This window comes from Zonotrichia albicollis, chromosome 1 (assembly GCF_047830755.1).
Source record: "Zonotrichia albicollis isolate bZonAlb1 chromosome 1, bZonAlb1.hap1, whole genome shotgun sequence".
Taxonomy (NCBI): Eukaryota; Metazoa; Chordata; class Aves; order Passeriformes; family Passerellidae; genus Zonotrichia; species Zonotrichia albicollis.
In genome coordinates, this window is record NC_133819.1 from 64,848,394 (window position 1) to 64,869,782 (window position 21,389).

The window sequence follows — 21,389 nt, forward strand, 5'->3', positions numbered from 1 at the left end:
GGCCTGTCACTGCTTTAACCATATTCATGATGAAGGCAGACAACTTTGCAGCTAGATGATCTGCCTTTCTGGAAACAGAACAAAAGACCCTTTTTTATTTATTTATGCTTTTCATTTTTATTTTTCACTAAATATTCCCATTTTTTGCCAAGCAGTAGGTGTGTTGGGTCCTAAGCACTCAGGAGAATGCCCTTCCTTACCCTCCTGCCATAACCCAGTTTCACTGGCCTGTTTGTATTTAACCTACCCTGGATATAGACAGCAAAGCCAGCAGCAAAAAGTGGTTTTGAGAAAATATTCACACTTTTCCCCCCCCTCCATAACAATGCCTTGGGCATAATACAGAAATAATGGGAAATTTTAGGAAAAAAAGGAAAAAATGACTGTGTGAAACACACTAGCACATAATAGTCACTGAACAGATATTTAGAATATGGTTTGAAATTAGACGTTCCTGCTGCATGTTCAGTTATTATTTTTTATGGTTACCACATAAAATTGACTTATTTTTTTTCAAAATCCTGTTATATTGTCATTCCAATTCCTGTATGACACAGATGAAATTTAATGCTGATTTTTAATAGGATGCCACTCTAACTACAATATTAACAACACACAGAAGTGCACAGAGGCACCTGTGAACATCATCCTGATTTTCCAGAATTTTTTTAGAAACCTGATAGTTCACAGTGGCTACATTATTAGCTTTCTATAAAGTATCCTTGCTTTTTTAAATATATATATATGAACCGTATAATGCTTTCTATTTTTAGGATTTTACTTGCTCTTCCCTTATTTCAATGACCAAAAATACCCCTGAACACATTAGTGTGCTATTTTATACAGCCCTGCTAAATCTACAGAGTACAGTACACACTGCTCATGAAATAAATAAAATATTATTTTTAAAGGAACAAGTAGCTGCTGTAGCTTTCTGTTTTCTCCCCTCACATCCAAATAGGGAAGGAGACGGGAAATGCACATGAGATCTTTCTTTCTCCCACAGCATCAACATTTCCAGAAATTGAAAATAATTATAGTTTACCAGGAAGAGGTGAGTGAGAGTGCTGGGTAAGGGTGGGTTGTGCAGGGACTGGGATAGAGCACCCTCCCCCACCCCCCGTGCTGACACACATATGTGGGGATGTGTATGTGTGTTTCCTAAGGGAAATCCACAATATCAAAACCACCATTTGCAAACTGTTATTTCCACAGGAAGTAAGGGAAATATATTTGAACTCCTTTCAGTAATGCATCCCATACACATTTATCACCATAGAAATATATTGAAATAAAAGATAGTATGAACACAATGGTTAATTATAAGCCAATGAAATGACATTAGAATAAATATAGGGTAGTAATAATGTACCTGAAAAAAATGTAATGTACACACATATTGCAGACAGATGGGAAAGATACCATTAAAACTGCTGGGTGCTGATATAGGATGGCAATAAAGGTTCATCTGGGTCATCATCAGACACAGATGGTGTAGGAACAGGGAAGAAAAATAGTTTCAGGTTGAATTTCACTTAAAACAGGAAAGAGAACTCCAATGGGTCTATGCGTTTCTAAAAAAACCCCCATGAAGTTAACTACTTTGTTTGCTTTTTGTGTTTATACCTTTCTTGATGAACTGCAATAACACTGGTAATCTTTATACTCAAGTTTCAGTTTATGTTCAGATCTATTTCTAAAGAGAACTAGCTATAGGTCTTCTATAATGATTTAGAAAGATTTTTAACTTTTCACTATCATTCCACATTTGTAATGCCTTCTCTCTCCTTCTCCTGCTCTTATTCAGTGGGCGCAGCCTCAGGTAACTCTCTCAAATGGCCATCTTTTTTCTTACATCAAATGCAGTTTTCATCCAAGGCTTACTCTTTGAGCTGCACCATCACCTTCTTCCTCAGACCCTCCAGATCTGCCAGTGTGCTCCTTCTGTGTGACTTTCCAAACACCATTAATTGTCCTGCTGGTTATCCAGTCCCACGCAGAAAGAATGTTTTCCAAGACACATCAGATGTTGAAACTCTTCCAAAAACTTGCTTGACTGGTGTCCTGCTTGCCTTGTCCATCATGCCAAGTAATTGCATCATTGTTTGTCGTAAATAAAACATTTTTAATTAGTAATTGTTCCTCGGGCTGGTTCTTGCTCAACTGGGATGGTGGCGAAAACGCAATTTGAGTGTGTGGACGCAAATCACCTGGGTGAGATAAATGGATAAGTGAGTTCCTGAGGATCACCAAAGCTTGAAAACCAAGGATGCTGGAAACCACCCTTGCCCTTTTATTTGAGAGCTAGTGAACATGTGGCCCACGTAGGTCACGTAGGCCTGCAATACCCTCAGGTTTTGTGGATGGGAGCCAGCAGCGTCACCCTCAAATACATAAATTGGGCTGTGCTTTGCACCCTTGAGTCCTGGCACTCCTCCCCTGAAGGGATAAGAGTTCTTTGTGGTGTGGGTTTCCAAGAGCGCTCCTTCAGCTCTATTGACCATCCACTGTTGTTTGTAGCAATGCTGTGTAAATTTCAAATTGCCTCTGCCAAATACCACCAGAGTACTGGGGGAGAGAGCTCTGATTTTTACCTTCCATATGCACCAAGCATATTTTTTTAATCAATGTCTTCCATCAGTTATCTTCCTGGATAAACCACTTAAATATTTTGCTGGGTTTTAATGAGTCAGTGTTTCAGTTTATTGATCTATGTTAGACTCATCCTCTGCTACACACAACCAAGAGCTGATGCAGGTTCACCATTTGTCTGCATTCTTTGTAGCTCTCCCTTTGTTTCCAAGCATAATAGCTTTACTGGAATTGTATTTATACATTTCCTCAGGGTTTAAACACACTTTCTCAAAGCTTCTGGGCTTTTTGACATCATAGACATGTAGAATGGTTCAGGTTGGAAGGGATCTTAAAATTAATATTGTTCCAACCCCCATGCCATGAGCAAGAACGCCTTTCACTGACCTTGAGCACTTCTAGGAATGGGGCATCCACAACATCTCTGGGTAGCCTGTGCCAGTCTCTCACCACTCTCATAGTGAAGACTTTCTTCTTGATATCTAATCTTAACGCACCCTTTTTCAGTTTGAAGCCATTATTCCTTGTCCTGCCACTACATGCCTTTGTAAAAAGTCCCCCTTAATGGAATTGGGAGGTTGCTGTAAAGTATCCCTGGAGCCTTTTCTTCTCCAGGGTGAACAACCTCAACTGTCCCAGCCTGTCTTCATAGAAGGGGTGCTCTGGCCCTCTGGTCATTCTTGTGGCCCTCCTCTGGAGTCACTCCAGCAGGTCAGTGTCCTTCCTGTGCTGGGGACCCTAGAGATAGATTCAGCACTGCAGGAGAGGTCTCATGAGAGCAGAGAGGGGGAGAATCACCTCCCTCACCCTGCTGGCCACACCTCTTCTGATGCAGCACCGGTTCTGTGCTGCAAGACTGTACAGTAGCGTAAATCTCCCAGACTGCATGAACACATGACTTGAACTCCTGCAGCTCTGTCAAATTCTCAGGTAGCCCACCATCCATCTTACACTTCAGGTGAAGTACATATTGTGCACTACTGTGCTATTGCAATTATTTGCAATTTCTGCATGTTTCATTGTTAGGTGTTTTCCCCCCCTAAACCATTCCTAAATCCTACCAATGTTTCCGAGTTTGGTATCAGGGAAGAGAGGGAAAAAAGCCTAAAAAATAAATTGTGCAGGTACGAAATTAGTAATGATGAGACTGTTTTTGGTAGGATGTCTGTGAGAGCTGATCAGACAGGAGAGAGGTGCTTGGTTTGCTGAGCACACAGTTCCTGCATGCGCTTCAGGAGGGTTGCCGAATGTGCAGGATGATTCAATGAACAAAGAGCAGAGAGTGCAAGAGGGAGAGATATACCTCATTTCCAAGGACTTCTGGAAAAAGTCAGGTTGAGACCTGATAGCAAACTGTCCAGTTGTGCTTCCAGAACAACAATGCTGAGCCATTGTGCTGTGTGGCACAATGAGCTCCCACTGAAATCCTGGAGCCGGGTCACAGCCTTTTGCAATTAAACCCTAAAAGAAGCCTGCTCCCAAAACCAAGAAACAAACCTAAAAGCAAGCCTGTGTGATGGTGTCACCTTCCATATTTAATTCACATCTTTTAAATAAAATAAAACTTGATTTCCAACTGAAAGACTGAAGTGGAGCTTGGAGGAGAGTTGCTACTACTGGAAGAGATACCTGGACTTTTAGAAACTTCCCCGTGCTCTTCCAAAACAACCATTTTCTGATGATGCAGCAACCTGTTCACTGGGGATAATTTATAGGTGTTTTTCAGGAGAAAACACCCAACTAATGTAGCAGGAGAGAAGTATTACTCACAAAAATAATATATGTCTTCTGCATTTTACATGTTGAAAAGGTAAATTCCACTTCTGACATTCATCCCGGAGCCACTTTAAAGGCAACCCACAGACTCAACAGGGAGAGAGTAAACACTAAATCATAATTACCTCATAAAAGAGGAGTCTGTTCCTCCAAATGCCTGAGATTTGGTTTTGCTTCACAAAAAATATCATAAATCTACTGTGTCCTACTCACATTTATTTAAGGCCAATTAGTGCTTGTGTTGGAAAGAATAAGAAAGAAAAACAGAAACAACACCTTCCAAACTTTGCTGTCATTCGTCTAGATGTGATACCCTGATTCTCTGCTCTCATTAAGGAGCTTTTCATTAGAGGACAGCATGTTGCACAAGAGCTGAGGTCTCACATTAACAGTGAACTATGGAAAATCTTTCCCATTTGGCAGCCCACATTAACATTTCTTCTGCAAAGGGATTTCTTTTAATACAATCTAGAGCTGTATGTGTTACTGTACAGAAGGAAAAAAAAATATTTTTCAGCACAATCTTGACTTGGCTTTAATATCCCACAGGGTGACATCTGACACTGTACTGAGAGGATAACACCTCTCTGGGTAATCTTTCCAACAGAGCCTGAAAATGAACAGTCTGTGCCATTAATATGGCAAATGTAATTAGCAGAGCAGTATGACTGATTTTTTTTTTTTTTTTAACCAACATTTCCTAAAGCTATTTCTCCAACCAAAGTGACTCTAGTCAGTGGTGCCAGGGAAAGTTAAACTTGAGGGCATCCAAATAGGTTATTGTTTTGAAGCACAGGCAGGGAGATCAAAGGTAATGTAGTTGCCTGTTTTGGACCTGCTTTCTTAATAAAGTTAATCATCCAGTTAGTTACCAAGAATTAAAAAAAAAAAAAAAAACAATCTAGGTGAAATTAGTCATGCCACAATACTGCTTTAAGGCAAACAGGCTGGTTTTTTGCTTTAAGAAATAAAATGAAAGGAATTTGAGTTGTGCTTCTTCAACAGTAGAGAGCCAAAACTCCAGGGGAAGGGTGCCCATGATATGTGCTCAGATCTGCTGGGACTCTGTTTTTGACGGTTCTGGATGCAATCACAGAATTATCACCTGTGTTAATTCTGGTCATGTCAGAAGGGCCCTTCTCTTTGCAGGGGAGCCTGAAGTCAGAGAGACCAGAGGCACAGACATATCCCATCACACTGCTGGGAGTCACCAAAGATGCCTTCAGGAAGAGCTAGGACCAGCCACTGGCATTTGCCCAAACACTGCTGGCCTTCCTAGGCAGGGCTGTGATGGGAAAGGGAATTGGTGAAGATGGTGATTGCTCTTAAGACATGAAAGATTGGATGTGGCCAGGAATGGAATCACAGAATCATTAAGGTTGGAAAAGACTCCAAGATCATGGAGTCCAACCTTTCACTGAACACCACTGTGCTAACTTAACCATAGCAGTAAGTTCTACATCCAGTCATTTCTTGGACACTTCCAGGGATGGTGACTCCACCACCTCCCTGGGCAGGCCATGCCAGTGCTTAACTGCCCTTCTGGGAGGATAAAGGGTTGGCAGCAGCACAACTTCGCTCACAGAATGTTGAAATCACACTGGTTCTGTGCTAATGAGACAGTCCTGTTTCCTCACAAAACACAAGTGCTGGCAGGGAAGTGAGATTTTTAAAAAATATCTGAGACCCTGGGGATTGCATTGATATTCCACAAGCAGAGTAGTTGATTCAAGACTCAGACTTTTAGAAGTAAAAAGGCATGCATTTAATGTTGAAACATAACTATTGAAAGATACTGTACTCACCAGGATGAAGGCAAAAGCCTTGGCTGAGGAGTAGATTATCACAATGAAAAGAAAGCCTTTTCATAAATAGCCCATACATTACTAATAATTGCTCACTCTTTCCACTGGGAGAAGTGATCATAAATACATTCTACATTGCAAACACCTAGAGCACAGAGGCTAAAGGAGCAACATCATTAGGGCTGTACTGATCATTACACCTGCATTGTTCTGCAGGAGTGCTAATTCAAGACATCTATATTGAGCAGCCCTTTTAAAAGGCTGAGAAAAAGAAAACAGTGCTTGCAAACAGTGCCATATGAGATGTATTTTAAAATGTAGGATGGATTTGGAACTGCCATAATAATAAGGAAGGTTCAGTGTGCCACTGAGAGTGAACAGATAGCAGTGAGCCAAGCCCTTGGCCCATTGGAGTCAAGGGCTGCAGCCTCCTCAGCAGAGTTGCAGCAAAATCTGGTGAGTCCAGGGTGGGATCAGCAGGAGTGAGATCTGATGGACTATTCCCAGATGCAGAGTCAAGGGGAGTGTTTTCACTGAAGTCTCACAGGTGGGTGGATTTGGATCTAATCTTCCTTATACTTTTGATTTGGTAGGAAAATCTGTTTAACCACTCTGCATATAAAATTAGTGTATTTCCTGTCACATACAAGTTTTAGACAAGCTTTGATGGACTTCCTCGTATGTGAGCAAATTTTTAGTCTCATGAAGACAGACTGCACAGCCTTTAGTCTCTGATCTTTTGTTATGCAAGCTGTGGTGTCTGCTGATTTCCAGATGAAGGAAAACTGCCTGTCTGCTTTGATCCTTGATTATGGGAATTCTAGGTCCCAAAAATAAAGTATAACAATTAGGCTGAAATTAACTTCTGTGTCTTCCAAAAATATTTTTTTTAAGTTTGTGTAAAGTTTAATTACCTCAATTCAGCAACAACACAACAAAGCAAGTTACATTTAAGCTGCACTAAATGCCATATTCTTATTTTTCTTCCTTTATCACTTCTTAAAAGGGTTCAGCAGAGAGGAAAAACTCTTATCATTTTTCTCAGGAACAATATAAATCTTTATCTGTTAATGTTTTAAGGTTTATCAGTTAATTATAGATCTTTATCCACATAATCTTTATCAATTAAGCATTCCAAATGCAAAATGTGTTAGCACATATTCAAATCACCACACATTAATATGTAACCCCCCCAAAAAAAGATAAATTTTTAACATTTTCATTTAAAAAAAAATAGCAATCACCATCAATATCATATTTGCTCACATGCTGTGATTAAAGTCCTTGATTTGCAACAGCCAGGGGACTACCATCAGTCTGAGAGCTGCCATCCTGGCACTGAAGGCATGGGGGTGTAGAGAGGGTGAGGAGAAAGAAGGGTGAAGAGCGAAGGAAGTATCCATTTGTGGGGAACAAAACAGCATCATCAGATAAAACACAAAAGGCTGTCCAAATACGTACTTAGCACCAGAAGAAAGAAAAAAAAAATGCTTTGCTGTATTCAGCCTCTGTCAGAGGAGTGACAGAACAGTGAGTAATTACTTAATGAGCTAAAGGAAAATGTACCAAACAGCTAACAAATAATACTTCTAAGAAACGTTCCCAATTAATGTTGAACTGCCCCGATCATTAAGATGCAGGTGAGAAGAAACTAAGACTGCCTTCATCCATATGCACAACACTTCCTTCAGAAGGCCCTGCATGGGAAAAAAGCCATTGAGTTGGTTTGTAGGCAGGTGCCTGCCTGCAGACAGGACACAGTGTTAGTGTGCTCTGCAAAAACACAAACAACCCCAGATAAAGATCACAGGGTCATAACTCAGGGTGAGGGAATCTATGAGGCCCCGGGATAACCACTTGCTCAATGGTGGCTATTAATGGGATCAGATCAGTTTGTCAGGGCTTTGTCCAGTCTGGCCCTGAGAACCTCCAAAGATGGAGACTTCATAGCCTCTGTGAGCTCTTCCACTGCTTGGCTGTCCTTGGGGAAAAGGATGCTCCCTCAGAATGCAAGATCTTCAGGCTATTGGTGGTTTTATAGTGCCTGGCATAACAGCGTCCTTGTGTACACTCAGTATCTACCACATCCACAGGGAACCAAGGCAGAATGCCAATGGTGATGGCAGAAATGTCCACTGATAACATTATTCTGTTGTAGAGCTGAACCCTCATCTCCATTGCAGGGCAGGAAAAAGCAACAGAGTCTTGTTTCCCTGGAAATTCTGAGTGAGAACAAGGGCTCGGAGTCCCCAGCACAGCTCCAGCACCTCTCCTGCTGTTTGTCTGTTGGCACACTCATCACACCCGCTGTGCCCACCAGCTCCTTGCTCACTCTCTCCCTTCCAGCCATGGCATCACTCTGCATCCACATCCCTCACACTGAACCTGCTTTTGGAGGACAATCCAGAGGAAAATTTGCTTCTGCCATGCCAGTGGATACAAGAGATGGCTTACGTACCAAGAAAGACCTCAGTAATGCTCACTTACAGGCTCATGTTGAGGCAAACCAATGCTTAATGATTAACAACAATTAATTATTTCACTGCTGATCACAACATAAGCCTCCTGAAAGCCTTTCCCATTGAAACTGAGCTTCTTAAAAACTAGGGGATATGCTACCCCCACTGGTATATGGTTATCTCTGATAAATTTTCCAGAATTGTGCTTACCTCCAATTATTTCAAGCAATTAAGTTCCACAAGTTGTCTTTTAATGGTAAGTTCTTCCAGAATTAAATTGATTTTTCTATCACATCAGTCCCTATGGGTCATAATCAAGAGAGGTATCTGTTCCCCTAGGCACCACACAACTTCCAAGAGTTATCCTCTCTGGAGAGCTGTGTGATTTGCACCTTTGTGTGTTTTAACTAACACAAGCAGCCATGCTAGAGGCCATGCAAGAAGGGCCAGGTCCTGAGCAGGTTCATCCAGCTCAGTTGCAAACCCAGTGCTGCACTTTCCTTGATCCAGCAGTGTGACTAACACACAGAGTGTCTTCATTTACCGAGGGAGGAGCCATCTGTACTAACACAGGGCAGAAGAATTACAGGCTGTGGAGTACAATGCACCAATGTAATTAGTTCACTCGAGGCTGGCCCCTTGATTAACTAATTGCTCTCTGCTATACCCACTGGCCCCAAGCAGTTGCCCCAGAAGGAAGCAGCCACTGGGGCATGCCATGTGCATCCCAAGCAAGAGGCAGCCCCATGCCCTCCCACTCCTCTGTGGGGCCGTGGGAGCAAGTGTCCCAGCCTCTGGCCCCCACGTTCCCTCCCAGCTGAGCTGATCCAGCAGGCATCCTTCCTCATTCCCATGTGAGGCTGACAGATCGGGCACTCTGCCAGCATCTGAGACACAATTACGGTCACACATGCTGGAAGTTGGGAGAAAATGTGTAGGATTTATTTTTGAGGGGGAAGAGAGACAGGAGAGGGACTGGAAGGCTTTTAAACCAAGGGCTCTGACAAAACAGGATTGAAAGCTATGCACCACATTGCATATAATTCAAGGCTGGACTGCATGCATGTGTTATTAGTTCTCAAAACCATTGTGTATGGCTATTTCTCCATCCTCAGCAAGCTTTTCTGGCTGGGAGGCCGAAGGAATAGTTGGTACTGAGCCAAAGCAGTTTAGGAATTTTTTCTGAAGGAGGGAGGAAGAAATGTGAAGCAGAAAGCAAGGGCTCTTTAAGGGCAAAACAGCCTTTGCTAGTATTTCCTAAATTTTATGGTATCTTCCCCTCAAAACTCTCTCTTTTCATACCTCCCGTTCCCCTCCCTTCATTCAGGGACAAATTAACATTGGGACAAAGTGGTCTGTGTCCCAGCAGCGCCTGACTCTCACCTTGGGGGCAGGCATCACCCGGTGACAGGACTGCTGCAGCCAGGGATGCTCTGACAGATTCCTGGGGTCCTCACAGAGCAGCAGAAATACGCTACCACAGCTTTGACAGATGTCTTACACTCATCTCTTGAGCTTAGGAGGGAGGTGAGAGAGGAGGAAAAACAAGGAGGAGGAGAGCTGAAAGCTTTACAAAGACTATTCAAACAGGGGCTGCTTTTTTTTTTTTTTTTTAACAAGGCGAGAAATTAAGTGGAGCAAATACTTTAAATCAAAAAGTTTATAAAGGTATAGCTTCACTTAACCACAGCTTTATTTCTCTGTCTGTCTCACACCATGTTTCCATTATTGTCAGGAGAATGAACCGCATGCATGCCAAATCAGGTCATTCACAAATATAGAACGAACGTCTGTCATTACAGATTTACCACTCCAACAATGGCATATCCCTTCTGCCTATAAAAATCCTGATCCATTAGCAGAGCAAGCTCTCTGCGTGTCAGCCCTTTAACACTCTGAGCACCTCGACAAACTGGACATACAGCATTCCTTCAGCATCCCAGCCAAGGCACTTGCTCCAAAACAATGACAGGACGTGTGGGTGATGTCCATCAACTTGGCAACAAAGCCAAATTTATTCATGCAAAAATTCACACCACGCTGAATTCTGAGTGAGCTCTGAACAGATTCAGGGTAAGACCCAAACCCACGGTGACCATCACCCTCTCACCTTCTTTGGAAATGATGTAAAGTTGCTGATGCACAGAGAGAATCATGTCTCCAAGTTCGACATCTACATATCTTTTAAATCCCTCCAGGGATGGTGACTCAACCACTTCCCTGGACAGCCTGTTTCAATGCTTGACAACCCTTTCAGTGAAGAAATTTTTCCTAATATTCAATTCAAACTTCCCTTGGTGTAACCTGAGGCCATTGTCACCTCAATTCCACTGCAGAGTGAAGGAGAGCCCAGGTCTCCAGACTGCCAGGTCTCTGCTTTAGCTTTGGCTGCCTCGTGTGGTGTGAGTCAGCCTAATGCTGAGGTGCTTCCTCGTACCTATTCAGCTTCAAGACAAGCCTGTGCTGTCTAAATATTCTCTCACAAGTGGCTTTGCCATCATGGGAAATTTCAAAATGACCCTAAACTAACAACATCTGGGAATTCTTTAAAATAAAGCATTGCCTCAGTGCAAAGCCTTATTTTCTGTGAAACCCTGTCCATTTTATGCTAGGAAAAGGGAACTGTGCATATGGGGAACTTAGACAAGTAGAAATGAGACTGATTTCCAGACTTCTCAGGAACTAATCCTAAGTCTTGCTGAAATGCCCAAAGACCTATTCATATTCCAATATCAAGATTATTGCCCAGATGAATAAACTGGCCTTGCCCCTCTGGTCACACCAGCTTCTCACAGAGATGCTCCAATTAATTTCTTACAGTGTAGAGTATCTGATTTCCATTTTGGACCAACAAATGCTCTTCCGACAAGTACCGCAGTTAGATAAAACAAATAAATGAATACTAATAAAAAGAGAAAATGCATTGCTTTTCCAGGAAATTGGTAGTGCATTTGAATCTGTGATGTGGAGATAGTGCTGTGCATCGTACAATGTAGCTAGTCTGAAATCCAAATTTGAACTTGAAAATCTCCACGGATTTATTTGCCATCATGGGGAGCAATTAGGCTTTCTCTAGTGGACAAAGCATCGCTGTTAGATTGTCACAAAAGCTAGAATCCACATTTCAAAGAGAACAGTGGATAAAGCACCTGTTTAAGGCACTGCAGTTAAACCTTTGTGGATTTGTAGTTTTATTTTAGAACTTCAAGGGATTTTTCATTTTTAAAAGGAAAAGAAGAAAGCAAGAAGCCCAGGTAAAGTATGCATTTACTGACAACAATGAAGTTGACCATGTACAATTCTCCAGCAAAAGCTAAGCCTGTCTACAAATCACTTATAATCTAATAGGCAGATGTGCAGAATACAGAAGGGGAAGGGGGTGGGCAGAGGACTCAAGAACTTACTCAAGTTTGTTCCATTTCCTGAGGAAATCGCGGGAGAATGGGTCTCTTTAGTGAGGATTAAAAGGGAACGAACAGTAGCATGGCAACTAAGGAGGGAGGCAAATATTGCACATGGAGACAGCATCACAGAAAAAGGCAAGGGGAAGCCAAATAGTGCTGGTGTTGTCTGGGTAGCAATACCATGTATGGCCATGTGTGACAGAGCCCTAAGAAAGCCTTTGGTTTTCTTCCACGCCTTTCCTTCTTGTGTGCCAGGAATTAATAATGTGGTTGCTCTCATGGCTGTCCAGCGGTTCCTCAAGCTTTCCCAACAGCTGGTTCATACTGAGAGACAGGTTTCAGGACAGATTGCATTTGGTAGGTCCCCACACACAGACAAAGTAACCTCCACGAACACAGACCACAGAGCAAGCTTGGCACTGGGTTCAGTGCTCAGTACTGGAGAGGAGAGGGCAGAAAAGCTGAAGGAATGGGTCCCAGCAGGATGCACTGGTTTAAACACCCCGATGCTTGCCAGAGAAGAGAAGCTGAAATATTAATTCTTTGTAGAAATTATATGAGCAAGCCTCCTTAGATACAAAAAAAGGTCATAGAATAAAGCCACCACAGCTGAAGAACTCAAAGGCTGCTCTGAGGGGGAAAATTTCCCTGCATTCCTGAGGGTAAAATACAAAGCTAAGGGGAGGAGCAAAGGACAGAGCCTTCAGCTGCATCTTCGAAAGACTTGATTTTGTACTTCCATGCCAATGCCACTCTTACGTGAAAGCCTTGAAATGCCAGTAGTTTTAGATTGCTTATCAGTATTTCTGATTAAACAACCAAATACAGTAAACAATAAGCTGTTTAAGCCAGCTGCAGCACAGTTAGGCGTATGAATATAAACAGACAGACCACTAAACCGACCAGAGGAGATCTTCCACCGAGACAAATGGGCTCTGCCTAGAGCTGATGACAGATGGTTTTAGAGCAGGTCAGGCATGTGGTATCTATGTAGCATCTTGTATCATATGGAAAGCAAATTTTCTTTCACGCGGTTTACTCCAGATGAAGAAAAAAAATCCTTTTTGATTTTATCACCACACCATCTTCTGATCCCCAAAGGTGACAACGAATTAGCATAATTTCTTTCCGATTCACAGTGATAACCTTCCACAGAAACACAGGAATGGGCGGTGAAAGTCTGAAGTCTTTATTGAGAACAGACATTTTAGTTTACTTGCAAATGGTTCTGCTTATGAACAACCCTGTCAGCCTAGCATAGTCTCCTGCTCTTCACCACCCATTGTAGCCCAAGGTTGTGCATGTTAACTTTGATAGTGGTGATGGATAGAGAGGGGCAATGGTGGAGAACACATCTGAATATTATGCATATTATGCTCACACCTGGCCACTCTGCCCTGACACCATCACTGAAAGGACACTTCCTAGCGGTGGGTGCCTTTGCAGCACCCTGAGAGAGTGTTCGGTAAAGCAAAATTTTGTGTTGGGAAGCCATGAGATATGTGTTTGGTAGAAACTGGAAAGGAGATCTCAAACTCATTTCAGATGCTAATGAAGTTCAGCCAGTATTAGCTCAGGTCAGCGATGAACTCCTGACCCGAAGGGGGAAGATTCTGCTGCTGGTTTGCAATCCCTCGAGCTGCTCAATCCCATGATAATGTCATTTCTGAAACAGCGCCAATGGAGCATAAAAGCAGCAGGCAGGACAGAAGGCATCAAATGCTAATAGCCACTCCTTAACAGAAGAAAGAGTCTAATCCCTGGCTTTGAAAAGCACTCAGCCCCCACATGCTAAAAAGAGGCATGTGGGAGAGCTCTACCCCGAGTGTGCCAGAGGACGTGGGACAGCAGATGCACATGTACCTGCGAATATACTTTTTCTGAATGCATGAGGAAACCTTATGTTCCCAGGCTTCCCAAGGCACAATTAAACCAGACCTTTATTTCAAGGGCACTGCCAAATAAGTTGCTTCTTTGAACTTGACTCCATCAGGAATTGAAAACACGGAAAAGAAAATAGGAGCAAGCAACCGGATGAGGCTCTGCAAGAGAATTTAAGTCTGACAGATTTATGGAAACCTTGTTTCCATATGGATCAGTACTGCTGCCTCCAGAGCTCCAGCAGCAGCAATCAATGAAAACAATGCTAGCTCTAGCGGATGTCTGCGTGGTGAGAAAACTCCTTATATATATGTCTCTACATGGAAGCTAAGAAAATAGAAGTGCAGAGCTCTGGTGGCTTCCTTGTTCGTCTGCCACAGCTGGCAAACCACGCAGGGGGACGCAGGGCTCTGCTCTGATGTACAGCTGTGCTGGTGGAAGGAATCAAAAGAGTGAGCTGATTTACCAAGTTATGAAACAGTAACACACTCTGCAAGGAAATGAAAGGAAATATATCCATGCAGGCAGCGAGAACAAGACTATGGGAGTCTGGTGGGAAAGCCAGCACCATTAGATGTATGGTCATACAAAGTCAAAAGGATTTACATGGAGGGTGAGAACTCATGTCCTGCTGTTGTATAAATATCAAGCCTACCACACTTAAACACCTGGCAGTGATTGTAGTAATGAAACACACTTCTGTCTCCATAAGTCCTTCTCTGTCAGTGCACACACGCACATATGTACCTCTGCTACTTATAGATCTGCAGGAAATAACGGTGATGAGGCTAAAGTTGAGTGTGGAACAAATTCTGATGACATCAGTGGTCTAATACTGAGAATAAAGCTGGAACGGACCATGGCGTTTCCCTCCGTCATTCACGCCTTGCAGCCAAAAATGGGCATGGCCTGTGCTCTTCCTCCATTTGCCCTTTCCTGAATTGAGCATCTGCAAGCTTCAAAGAGGAAGGAAATTTTGTTTCTACTGGTTGGTCTGCTGAGTAAGAGGGAAAATTTGCAACTGAAGCAGAAGATAAAGAAAAAAAAAGGGTGGAACAACTTGATTTCCTAGCAATGTAAGAAATCAAATTTTAGGAAAATGCATCATCTTTGCAGGGGAAAGCACTTCCTTCTTTATCTAGATTTTTAATCATGTCCCTATTCCCCACTCTTGGCATCTGGCTGTGTCTTATCCTGCCTGAAAGGAAGTTCTGCTTCTTCCAAGAAAACTTCCTCCTCCTGATTAATTCAACAGTGCATCCATGACTTTCCCTGGAGTTTTTCCACAGGAAAACTAAGCTAAGAGATAACTAGTGCATCTCTGGCTCTATATAAATCAGTAGCTGGACATCCACAGCTGATTTAGAAAAGCAGGCAAATCCAACAGTAAACAAAGTACAAGGAATGGTGCACATTACTCTAAACAGGCACTAAGAAGGCACCCAAGCATGCACTTGTTTTGCATAATGTTTTTAATCCGTTATAAAATGCAAACCAAACCACACCAAATAGAGCAAAAGAATTTATATCCATCGATCTGTCCAGTGACAGAAATGTCAAAACCTGTGACCCATCCTTCCTCTGAAGAGTACTGGCAAAAGCTGAGTGGAACATACTGAACACAGTGTCTTCCACTAAGAAAAGAGCTGGTGTCTAATGACAAGGTTAATGCTTAGAGCTGGCATTGCAGCAGCCAAGCTGGGATCTGCCAATTTCTGCTGCTTAAGTGTTTGACAGGAGATTTCATACACTCTGGCAGAGAGGGTAACAGAGGTCCAACAGACAACAGAGTTAGTTTGGGTTTTCAGAGAGCCAAGATGAACTTCTTGAGACGTGGGGCGACCAGCCCAAGTACCCCAGGGCCCTTTTGGCCCTGAGAAAACTGGGAACAGTTACAATTCTCTTCCTCAAAAGCATGCTGCGATGATGACAGTATAAATTGGGATACGATTATGGTTATGAGGGCCATCTCATAGGCAGGCATAAGAGATAGTCAGGCACCCAATACATCTCTCTAGCTTATATAAATGGATCCCTGAGGGCACTGGGCATGAATAACTTATGAACTGCCAATGCATCTGCTCCATAAAAAGAAAATACCATGAGTTTGCCTCACTGTAACCTCCAGAGTCAATATTCATGCACACACCACTAGTCCAGTTAGTAATGGGGAAAATAGCTTGTAGGTGCACATATGACAGTGGAAAAACTTGAATAAAGGGGATAAGAAAATAGGAATCCCCACCTGTATAGCAGATGGGAGAAGAGTCTTATATTCCCTGTTTTGAATTGCCTTAAACAGTGCTGCAAGATGCAGCTTCAGGACTGTTTGTCCTGAAAGTAAATCCAGGTAAACCTGTGACAGGAACATATGCATATAACTGCAGATGCAGACACAGAACTGACAGGAAAGGAGGAAAATCATCCACATTTCTGAATTGTCCCCCTTCCTCTTCTCCACAATTATATTTTCGTATGGTGGTTTTGCATCCATCTCATTCAAACATGTGCAAATGGGGTAGGCCCTAAGGCTCTAAGATAACCCAAGTGGAACAAAAACATAGGAATGCACATGCAAATGGTATGGTAAATAGCATATGCTTTAGATACGGCTGAGATCATATGTTGATATGAAGAAACAGAAACCTCTGCTTTTCATTGCAGGCTGTGCTCACTACTCACAGGTAATCTATATAAAAATACTGCATGGTTTAGATCCATACGAAACACAAGCCATTTGCACATGGCAGATATTCGGAGAGGGGAATGGTTAAAGACAGGACATACATTGAATCACAGAGACAAAATGGTTTCCCCTTTGCAGCAGCCTCACTTGCTTTTCCCTTGTCTGGTGGAGCACATCAGGTTCAGCTCCGTGTGTAAGGTCACAGTTGCTTTTTTAAAAGGTGTATTCATTTATTAATGACTGGTTACACTCCCTGAAGTCTGAGAATAGAAAAGTTCAGGGCAAGTCACAAAGCCGGGAGTTGTAACCAAGTGCCAGCTAAGGGAGGGAGAAAATGGAGATTCAAGGAAGCAGATCACTTCCACAGAGAAGGCTGAATGCTGCTTGTGTGCATTTAGTTCAGTACAGTCACTGGAACTTGCTTGAGCCTAGCAAGGATGGCCTGATTGCTAAACTTCTACTGAAAGAAATTTTTTTTTCTTCTCTGGGTGCTAGAGAATATCAGAAGAATAATCTGATTTTGATCACAAACATAATTTAGATTCCAGACCCAAACAGCTGAAGCTTTTGTTAGGTATCTGGCTCTAGCTCCAAATCTCCCCCACCAGTCTGTGCTGCACTTGTAGGGCTGTGAGGAAGCAGAACTGTTCAAAGAAGTTTGTATGGAGCCTTATTCCATGGAAGCTTGCAGATCTGTAAAATTAAAATGCTTTACAGAATGAAGCAATATTTTAAAATTACAGTTAGGAAGAAACACAAGAAGACTTGTGACAGTCTCCAAGGAAGCTGCTTAGACATCTTGAAGGAAACTGTTGCCTTCAGAAACTCTGAATTTTCTTTCTGAATGTTTTCTTGCTCTGCAGGACAACACTAAGTCTCAAAATCCTTTGTAAAACTGCATATGTATCTTCTATCCACTTCTAAGAGAAGAATAAATAAAATACTGCAAAGAACATATTTGTGCCTGCTTATATAATATACAAAACTCTTGGAACTCAGGAAAAGAAAAATTAATGTGACACTATTGGAAAAGAATGAAAGATCTTTCACTGCTTTGAAGTTATTAAGAGGTTATATGTATATTTTTTTTTCTAGCTGAGGTTATGTTACATAAAAGTATATTAAAACATTACATCAAATGCTCTTTTTTTAATTTAGGAGAGATGAGTGTAGGCCTTTTGAAGGAACATTTGGAACAAGAGTTTTCTTAAATATCATACTCCAACAATTGCAGCAGCATTTTGTTATCTTCTACTATTCAACCAGGCCAGCTTACAGATACAAGGTATATGTGGTAGTATTTTAAAACTTTCAAAAACCACATAGAACTTTGAGCCTAAGCTGTAGCATTTGCTTACTCTACCTTGATCACCTCCTCCAAACTAATTTTTTTAGTCAATGAATAGTCAGAAACAGACTCTTATCTAGTGCCAAACAGTACTCTTTTCATGATCTTCAGTAATTTTCTTTTTTTGGCACCCCAAAATGGCCTTCTGGAGGAAGTCCATGTATTGGCAATTCAAAGCCTATTGACATTAGGGTTTGCTTTTCTTAGTTACCTTTTGCAGATTTTTTCGGAGCAGTTCACAGAGACCTAGGGACTGACAGACCACAGGCTGAAAACCGCATTTCAGTAGAGCTGCACCAATTTACAGCAGCTTAAAACCCCAGGTTTTAAAGCTGGCCAATGGCAATCAAATGAAATAGCTGAGCAGGAAGCGCTGCAGGAGGATTGCACAGCTGGTGCACAGTGGGCTTTGCCCAGCACACGTTTATGTTGGAAGGGTGGAACGCTGTTCCATCCCTCTTCTTGCCTGCGGCAATAAAAAGGTTCCTGCAAAACCAGAAGCTCTAATTTAAAATAAATTTGAGGTATAGTCACTCCTGGCCCAGACTCATGCCTATGAGCTCCAACAGCGCTGGAATGAGTGTCCATTAAACTTAAAGACCATTACCCAATACAGGTAATGGTCTTTAAGTTTATTGCCCTTTGTGCTGCGAAGACACCCTTTGAAGGCATCAGCCAAGCATGCCACAGTGCTGAGGCTCCATGAAAGCAATTAAAAGGATGCTGATGTCCAGAAGCTGCAGAAAAAGCAGCTGCTGCAGTGTTTACTGATGAGTTAATGGTCAGGGCCATGGGTATGAGATCGACACTTTTCTCTCCCCTCTATTTTTCCATGCTCAGCCCTCACTGGCTGAGGTCTAGAGTACCACATCACTCTCAGCTTTTTATTATTACCAGTTTCAGTGGTTCTCTTCAGGTCCTGCATAAATCTCTTGGCCGGGTCCAGTTCCACAGCATCAGTCTCTGTTTCCACCCTGCTTTTTGTGGTGGCAGTGGGGACAATGAGGCTGATGGTGGGACTGGCTTCCTAACTCTTTGTTCTAGCCCTCATTCTTCCTCCCTTTTGCCTGGCTCTGGCTGCAGCCTGGCATTTGGCCTGCCCTGGTTTGTGGCAGGAAAACTCAACTCTGCTCACACTCAACTGCTCTTGCAGAATATATGACCATTCTTCAAGGAGGACCTAAACTGTTTGACGGGAATCATGACTCAGGAAGAAGCTAGAAAGGAAAACAATGACCAAAGGTATGCAAATGGATAAGGTGAAGCATCTTTCACAGAAAGAGGTCTGACTTCCACAAAGATATTAGAAAAGCCATTGCTAGAGGGAACAGGGCAGTAGCTGCCTCAGGAGCACTGATGGTCGCCCTTATCCAGAGGTGAGAGGTTTGATGTGATGGAAAAAGAGACACCCAGCTAAAGAGGAAGCAGACAGGCAGGAGGGGTGACCTGACAAGGAAGAGAGGGGTCTCTGCATGGGAAGCAGAAGTACTAATTACTGGTAAATGATGGCTAGGGAGGAATGGCATGGTGTTTGTGCCAGAGCAAATGGTACATGAGGGGGGAAAAGCAGGAGGTAGCATTGCTGAAGCAATGGAGGCCAAGCTGCCCCAACACAACAAGGTTGTGGGCGAGATCTGCCCCAAGAGGCTCCAAAAAAAAGCACCTGGCCTTTCCAGAGCTGTGCAGCATGGAAGGATTTCCTAGTAATAGCACAAATTCAGGAGACAAATACCTCACCATTATTCTAGCATTTTTCACACCCAAGAGGATCTTTAGCTGTGGACCAGCAGTGGCACGGACTTTCACTTCTTGATTAATCTTTCATACCATCTGCTCTCCCTCCACCTATCCATCATCTTGCTGCCTGACTGATGATTACTTCAGAGTGCAAATCACCTAACATCATTCTGGCTGATAAATTATATATGAGAGACAGGGCATGGTGAGTTAAGACTGAACCCAGTGACATCAGTTTGTGTCTGGGGATAAGCATGGGTGTTCAGATACCCTAATGCCCGGCACACTTGAAAACACGCAGATTAGATTAGATTAGACTAGATGAAGAGGCTCCAGTGGAGTGAGTCCTGGTTTACACAGGTGTGAGTGAGATCACAATTGGCCTTCATTCTGTGGAAAAAAAATCACCTGTTTATGAAAGGAAATTTCATGCACAGGGAAAAGATCCTATCCTTAATTAATCACATGGAAAAATACTAAATATATGGAGTAATCAGCAACAATAGCAGCTTCTCTCTACACTAGTGTAATCTTTGATGTATACACCTGCTTGGCAACTACTAGTGTTGGTTAATCACCTTTCAATCTGGGGAAAACACTTATGTCAACTTCATTTGTTTTGCTTTTTTCCAGTAACTGCATAAATGAAAAAAACATGTGAAGGAACAGCTTGAGCTGAACTGGAGGCTGGGTGAAGGGAATTGCTGACAAGAAGATTTGAAGATTGGCCCCTTGTGTTGAATGTCACTCCTTCCCAGGTGTCTGCAGAGAGAGCTGAGGGACCCTGTGGGCAACAGGTGCTGGCTGGAGGTGAGTACCCACAGCACAGACTCCACAGGTATTGTGGGCTTTCCTCTGCAAGGCAGAGATGCCCACAGAAAATATTCTGCTATGGACTTATCTGCTTGCCATCACCCAAATGCACTGGTAAAGCATGGAGCTGGAGAAAAGAAATTCTTCCATTGTAAGTGGAATAAGAACAAGGACTGAAATGGTTCCTACCATTTTTGATGCCTCTGGTTCTGCACCAAGCCCAAACCACAGGCAACCTTGACAAAGCCTCCCAAGATGTTTGTCTCCTTGCTTTGTAACTTCTCCATATTTCAAGCATTTCTCTTGTTTTAAATACTTTCCAACTTTTTTTTTTCTCCTTCAGAAGTAATGTACAGTGTGTAAAATAAATTGCAGATGCTGGAAATGAACATTGTAACATCCCCCAGAAACATGAAGTAAAGCATGCTCCCCACTGTTGGCACCTGCAGCTCACCCCTTGGGTGGGTGGAAGGCTCACGAAGGGCAGACAACCCTTTACACCCTACAGGGAACAGCCACAGCATCTTTGCCAACAGTGCAAGGCCCCAGCAAGCTTCCACCCCACTGCATGCAGGTGGCTGGACTGCTTCCTCCACCACTGTCTGTGCATGGCTGGCTGAGCCAGTTGGCAATTTAGGAGGTTTTCGGAGTTCATGGTGACTTCATTTCTTCAGGCAGCCTCTAACAGAGTGAATAATACACCTTTGCTACCTAATCCACAAACTACAGCCTGCTGCTCATCAAGGACCTCCTGACCCACCTCAAAACACATTTTGTTCACCATGACATGGCACATTTTCTTGCCAATGTTGGCTAGGGCAGCAATCAAACCTGCTGGCTGGTCTGTAAAATCATGTGTCATTAAATTTCTAATAAAATCTGCCATTC

At 42.7% G+C, this 21,389-nt stretch overlaps 1 long non-coding RNA gene across 1 annotated transcript in view; it reads right to left on the minus strand.

The window, feature by feature from the left end:
• The window catches only part of LOC141729365 (uncharacterized), a 156,666-nt gene that overhangs the window by 102,330 nt on the left and 32,947 nt on the right, over positions 1 to 21,389 (minus strand). The gene's annotated exons all lie outside the window — the stretch shown is intronic.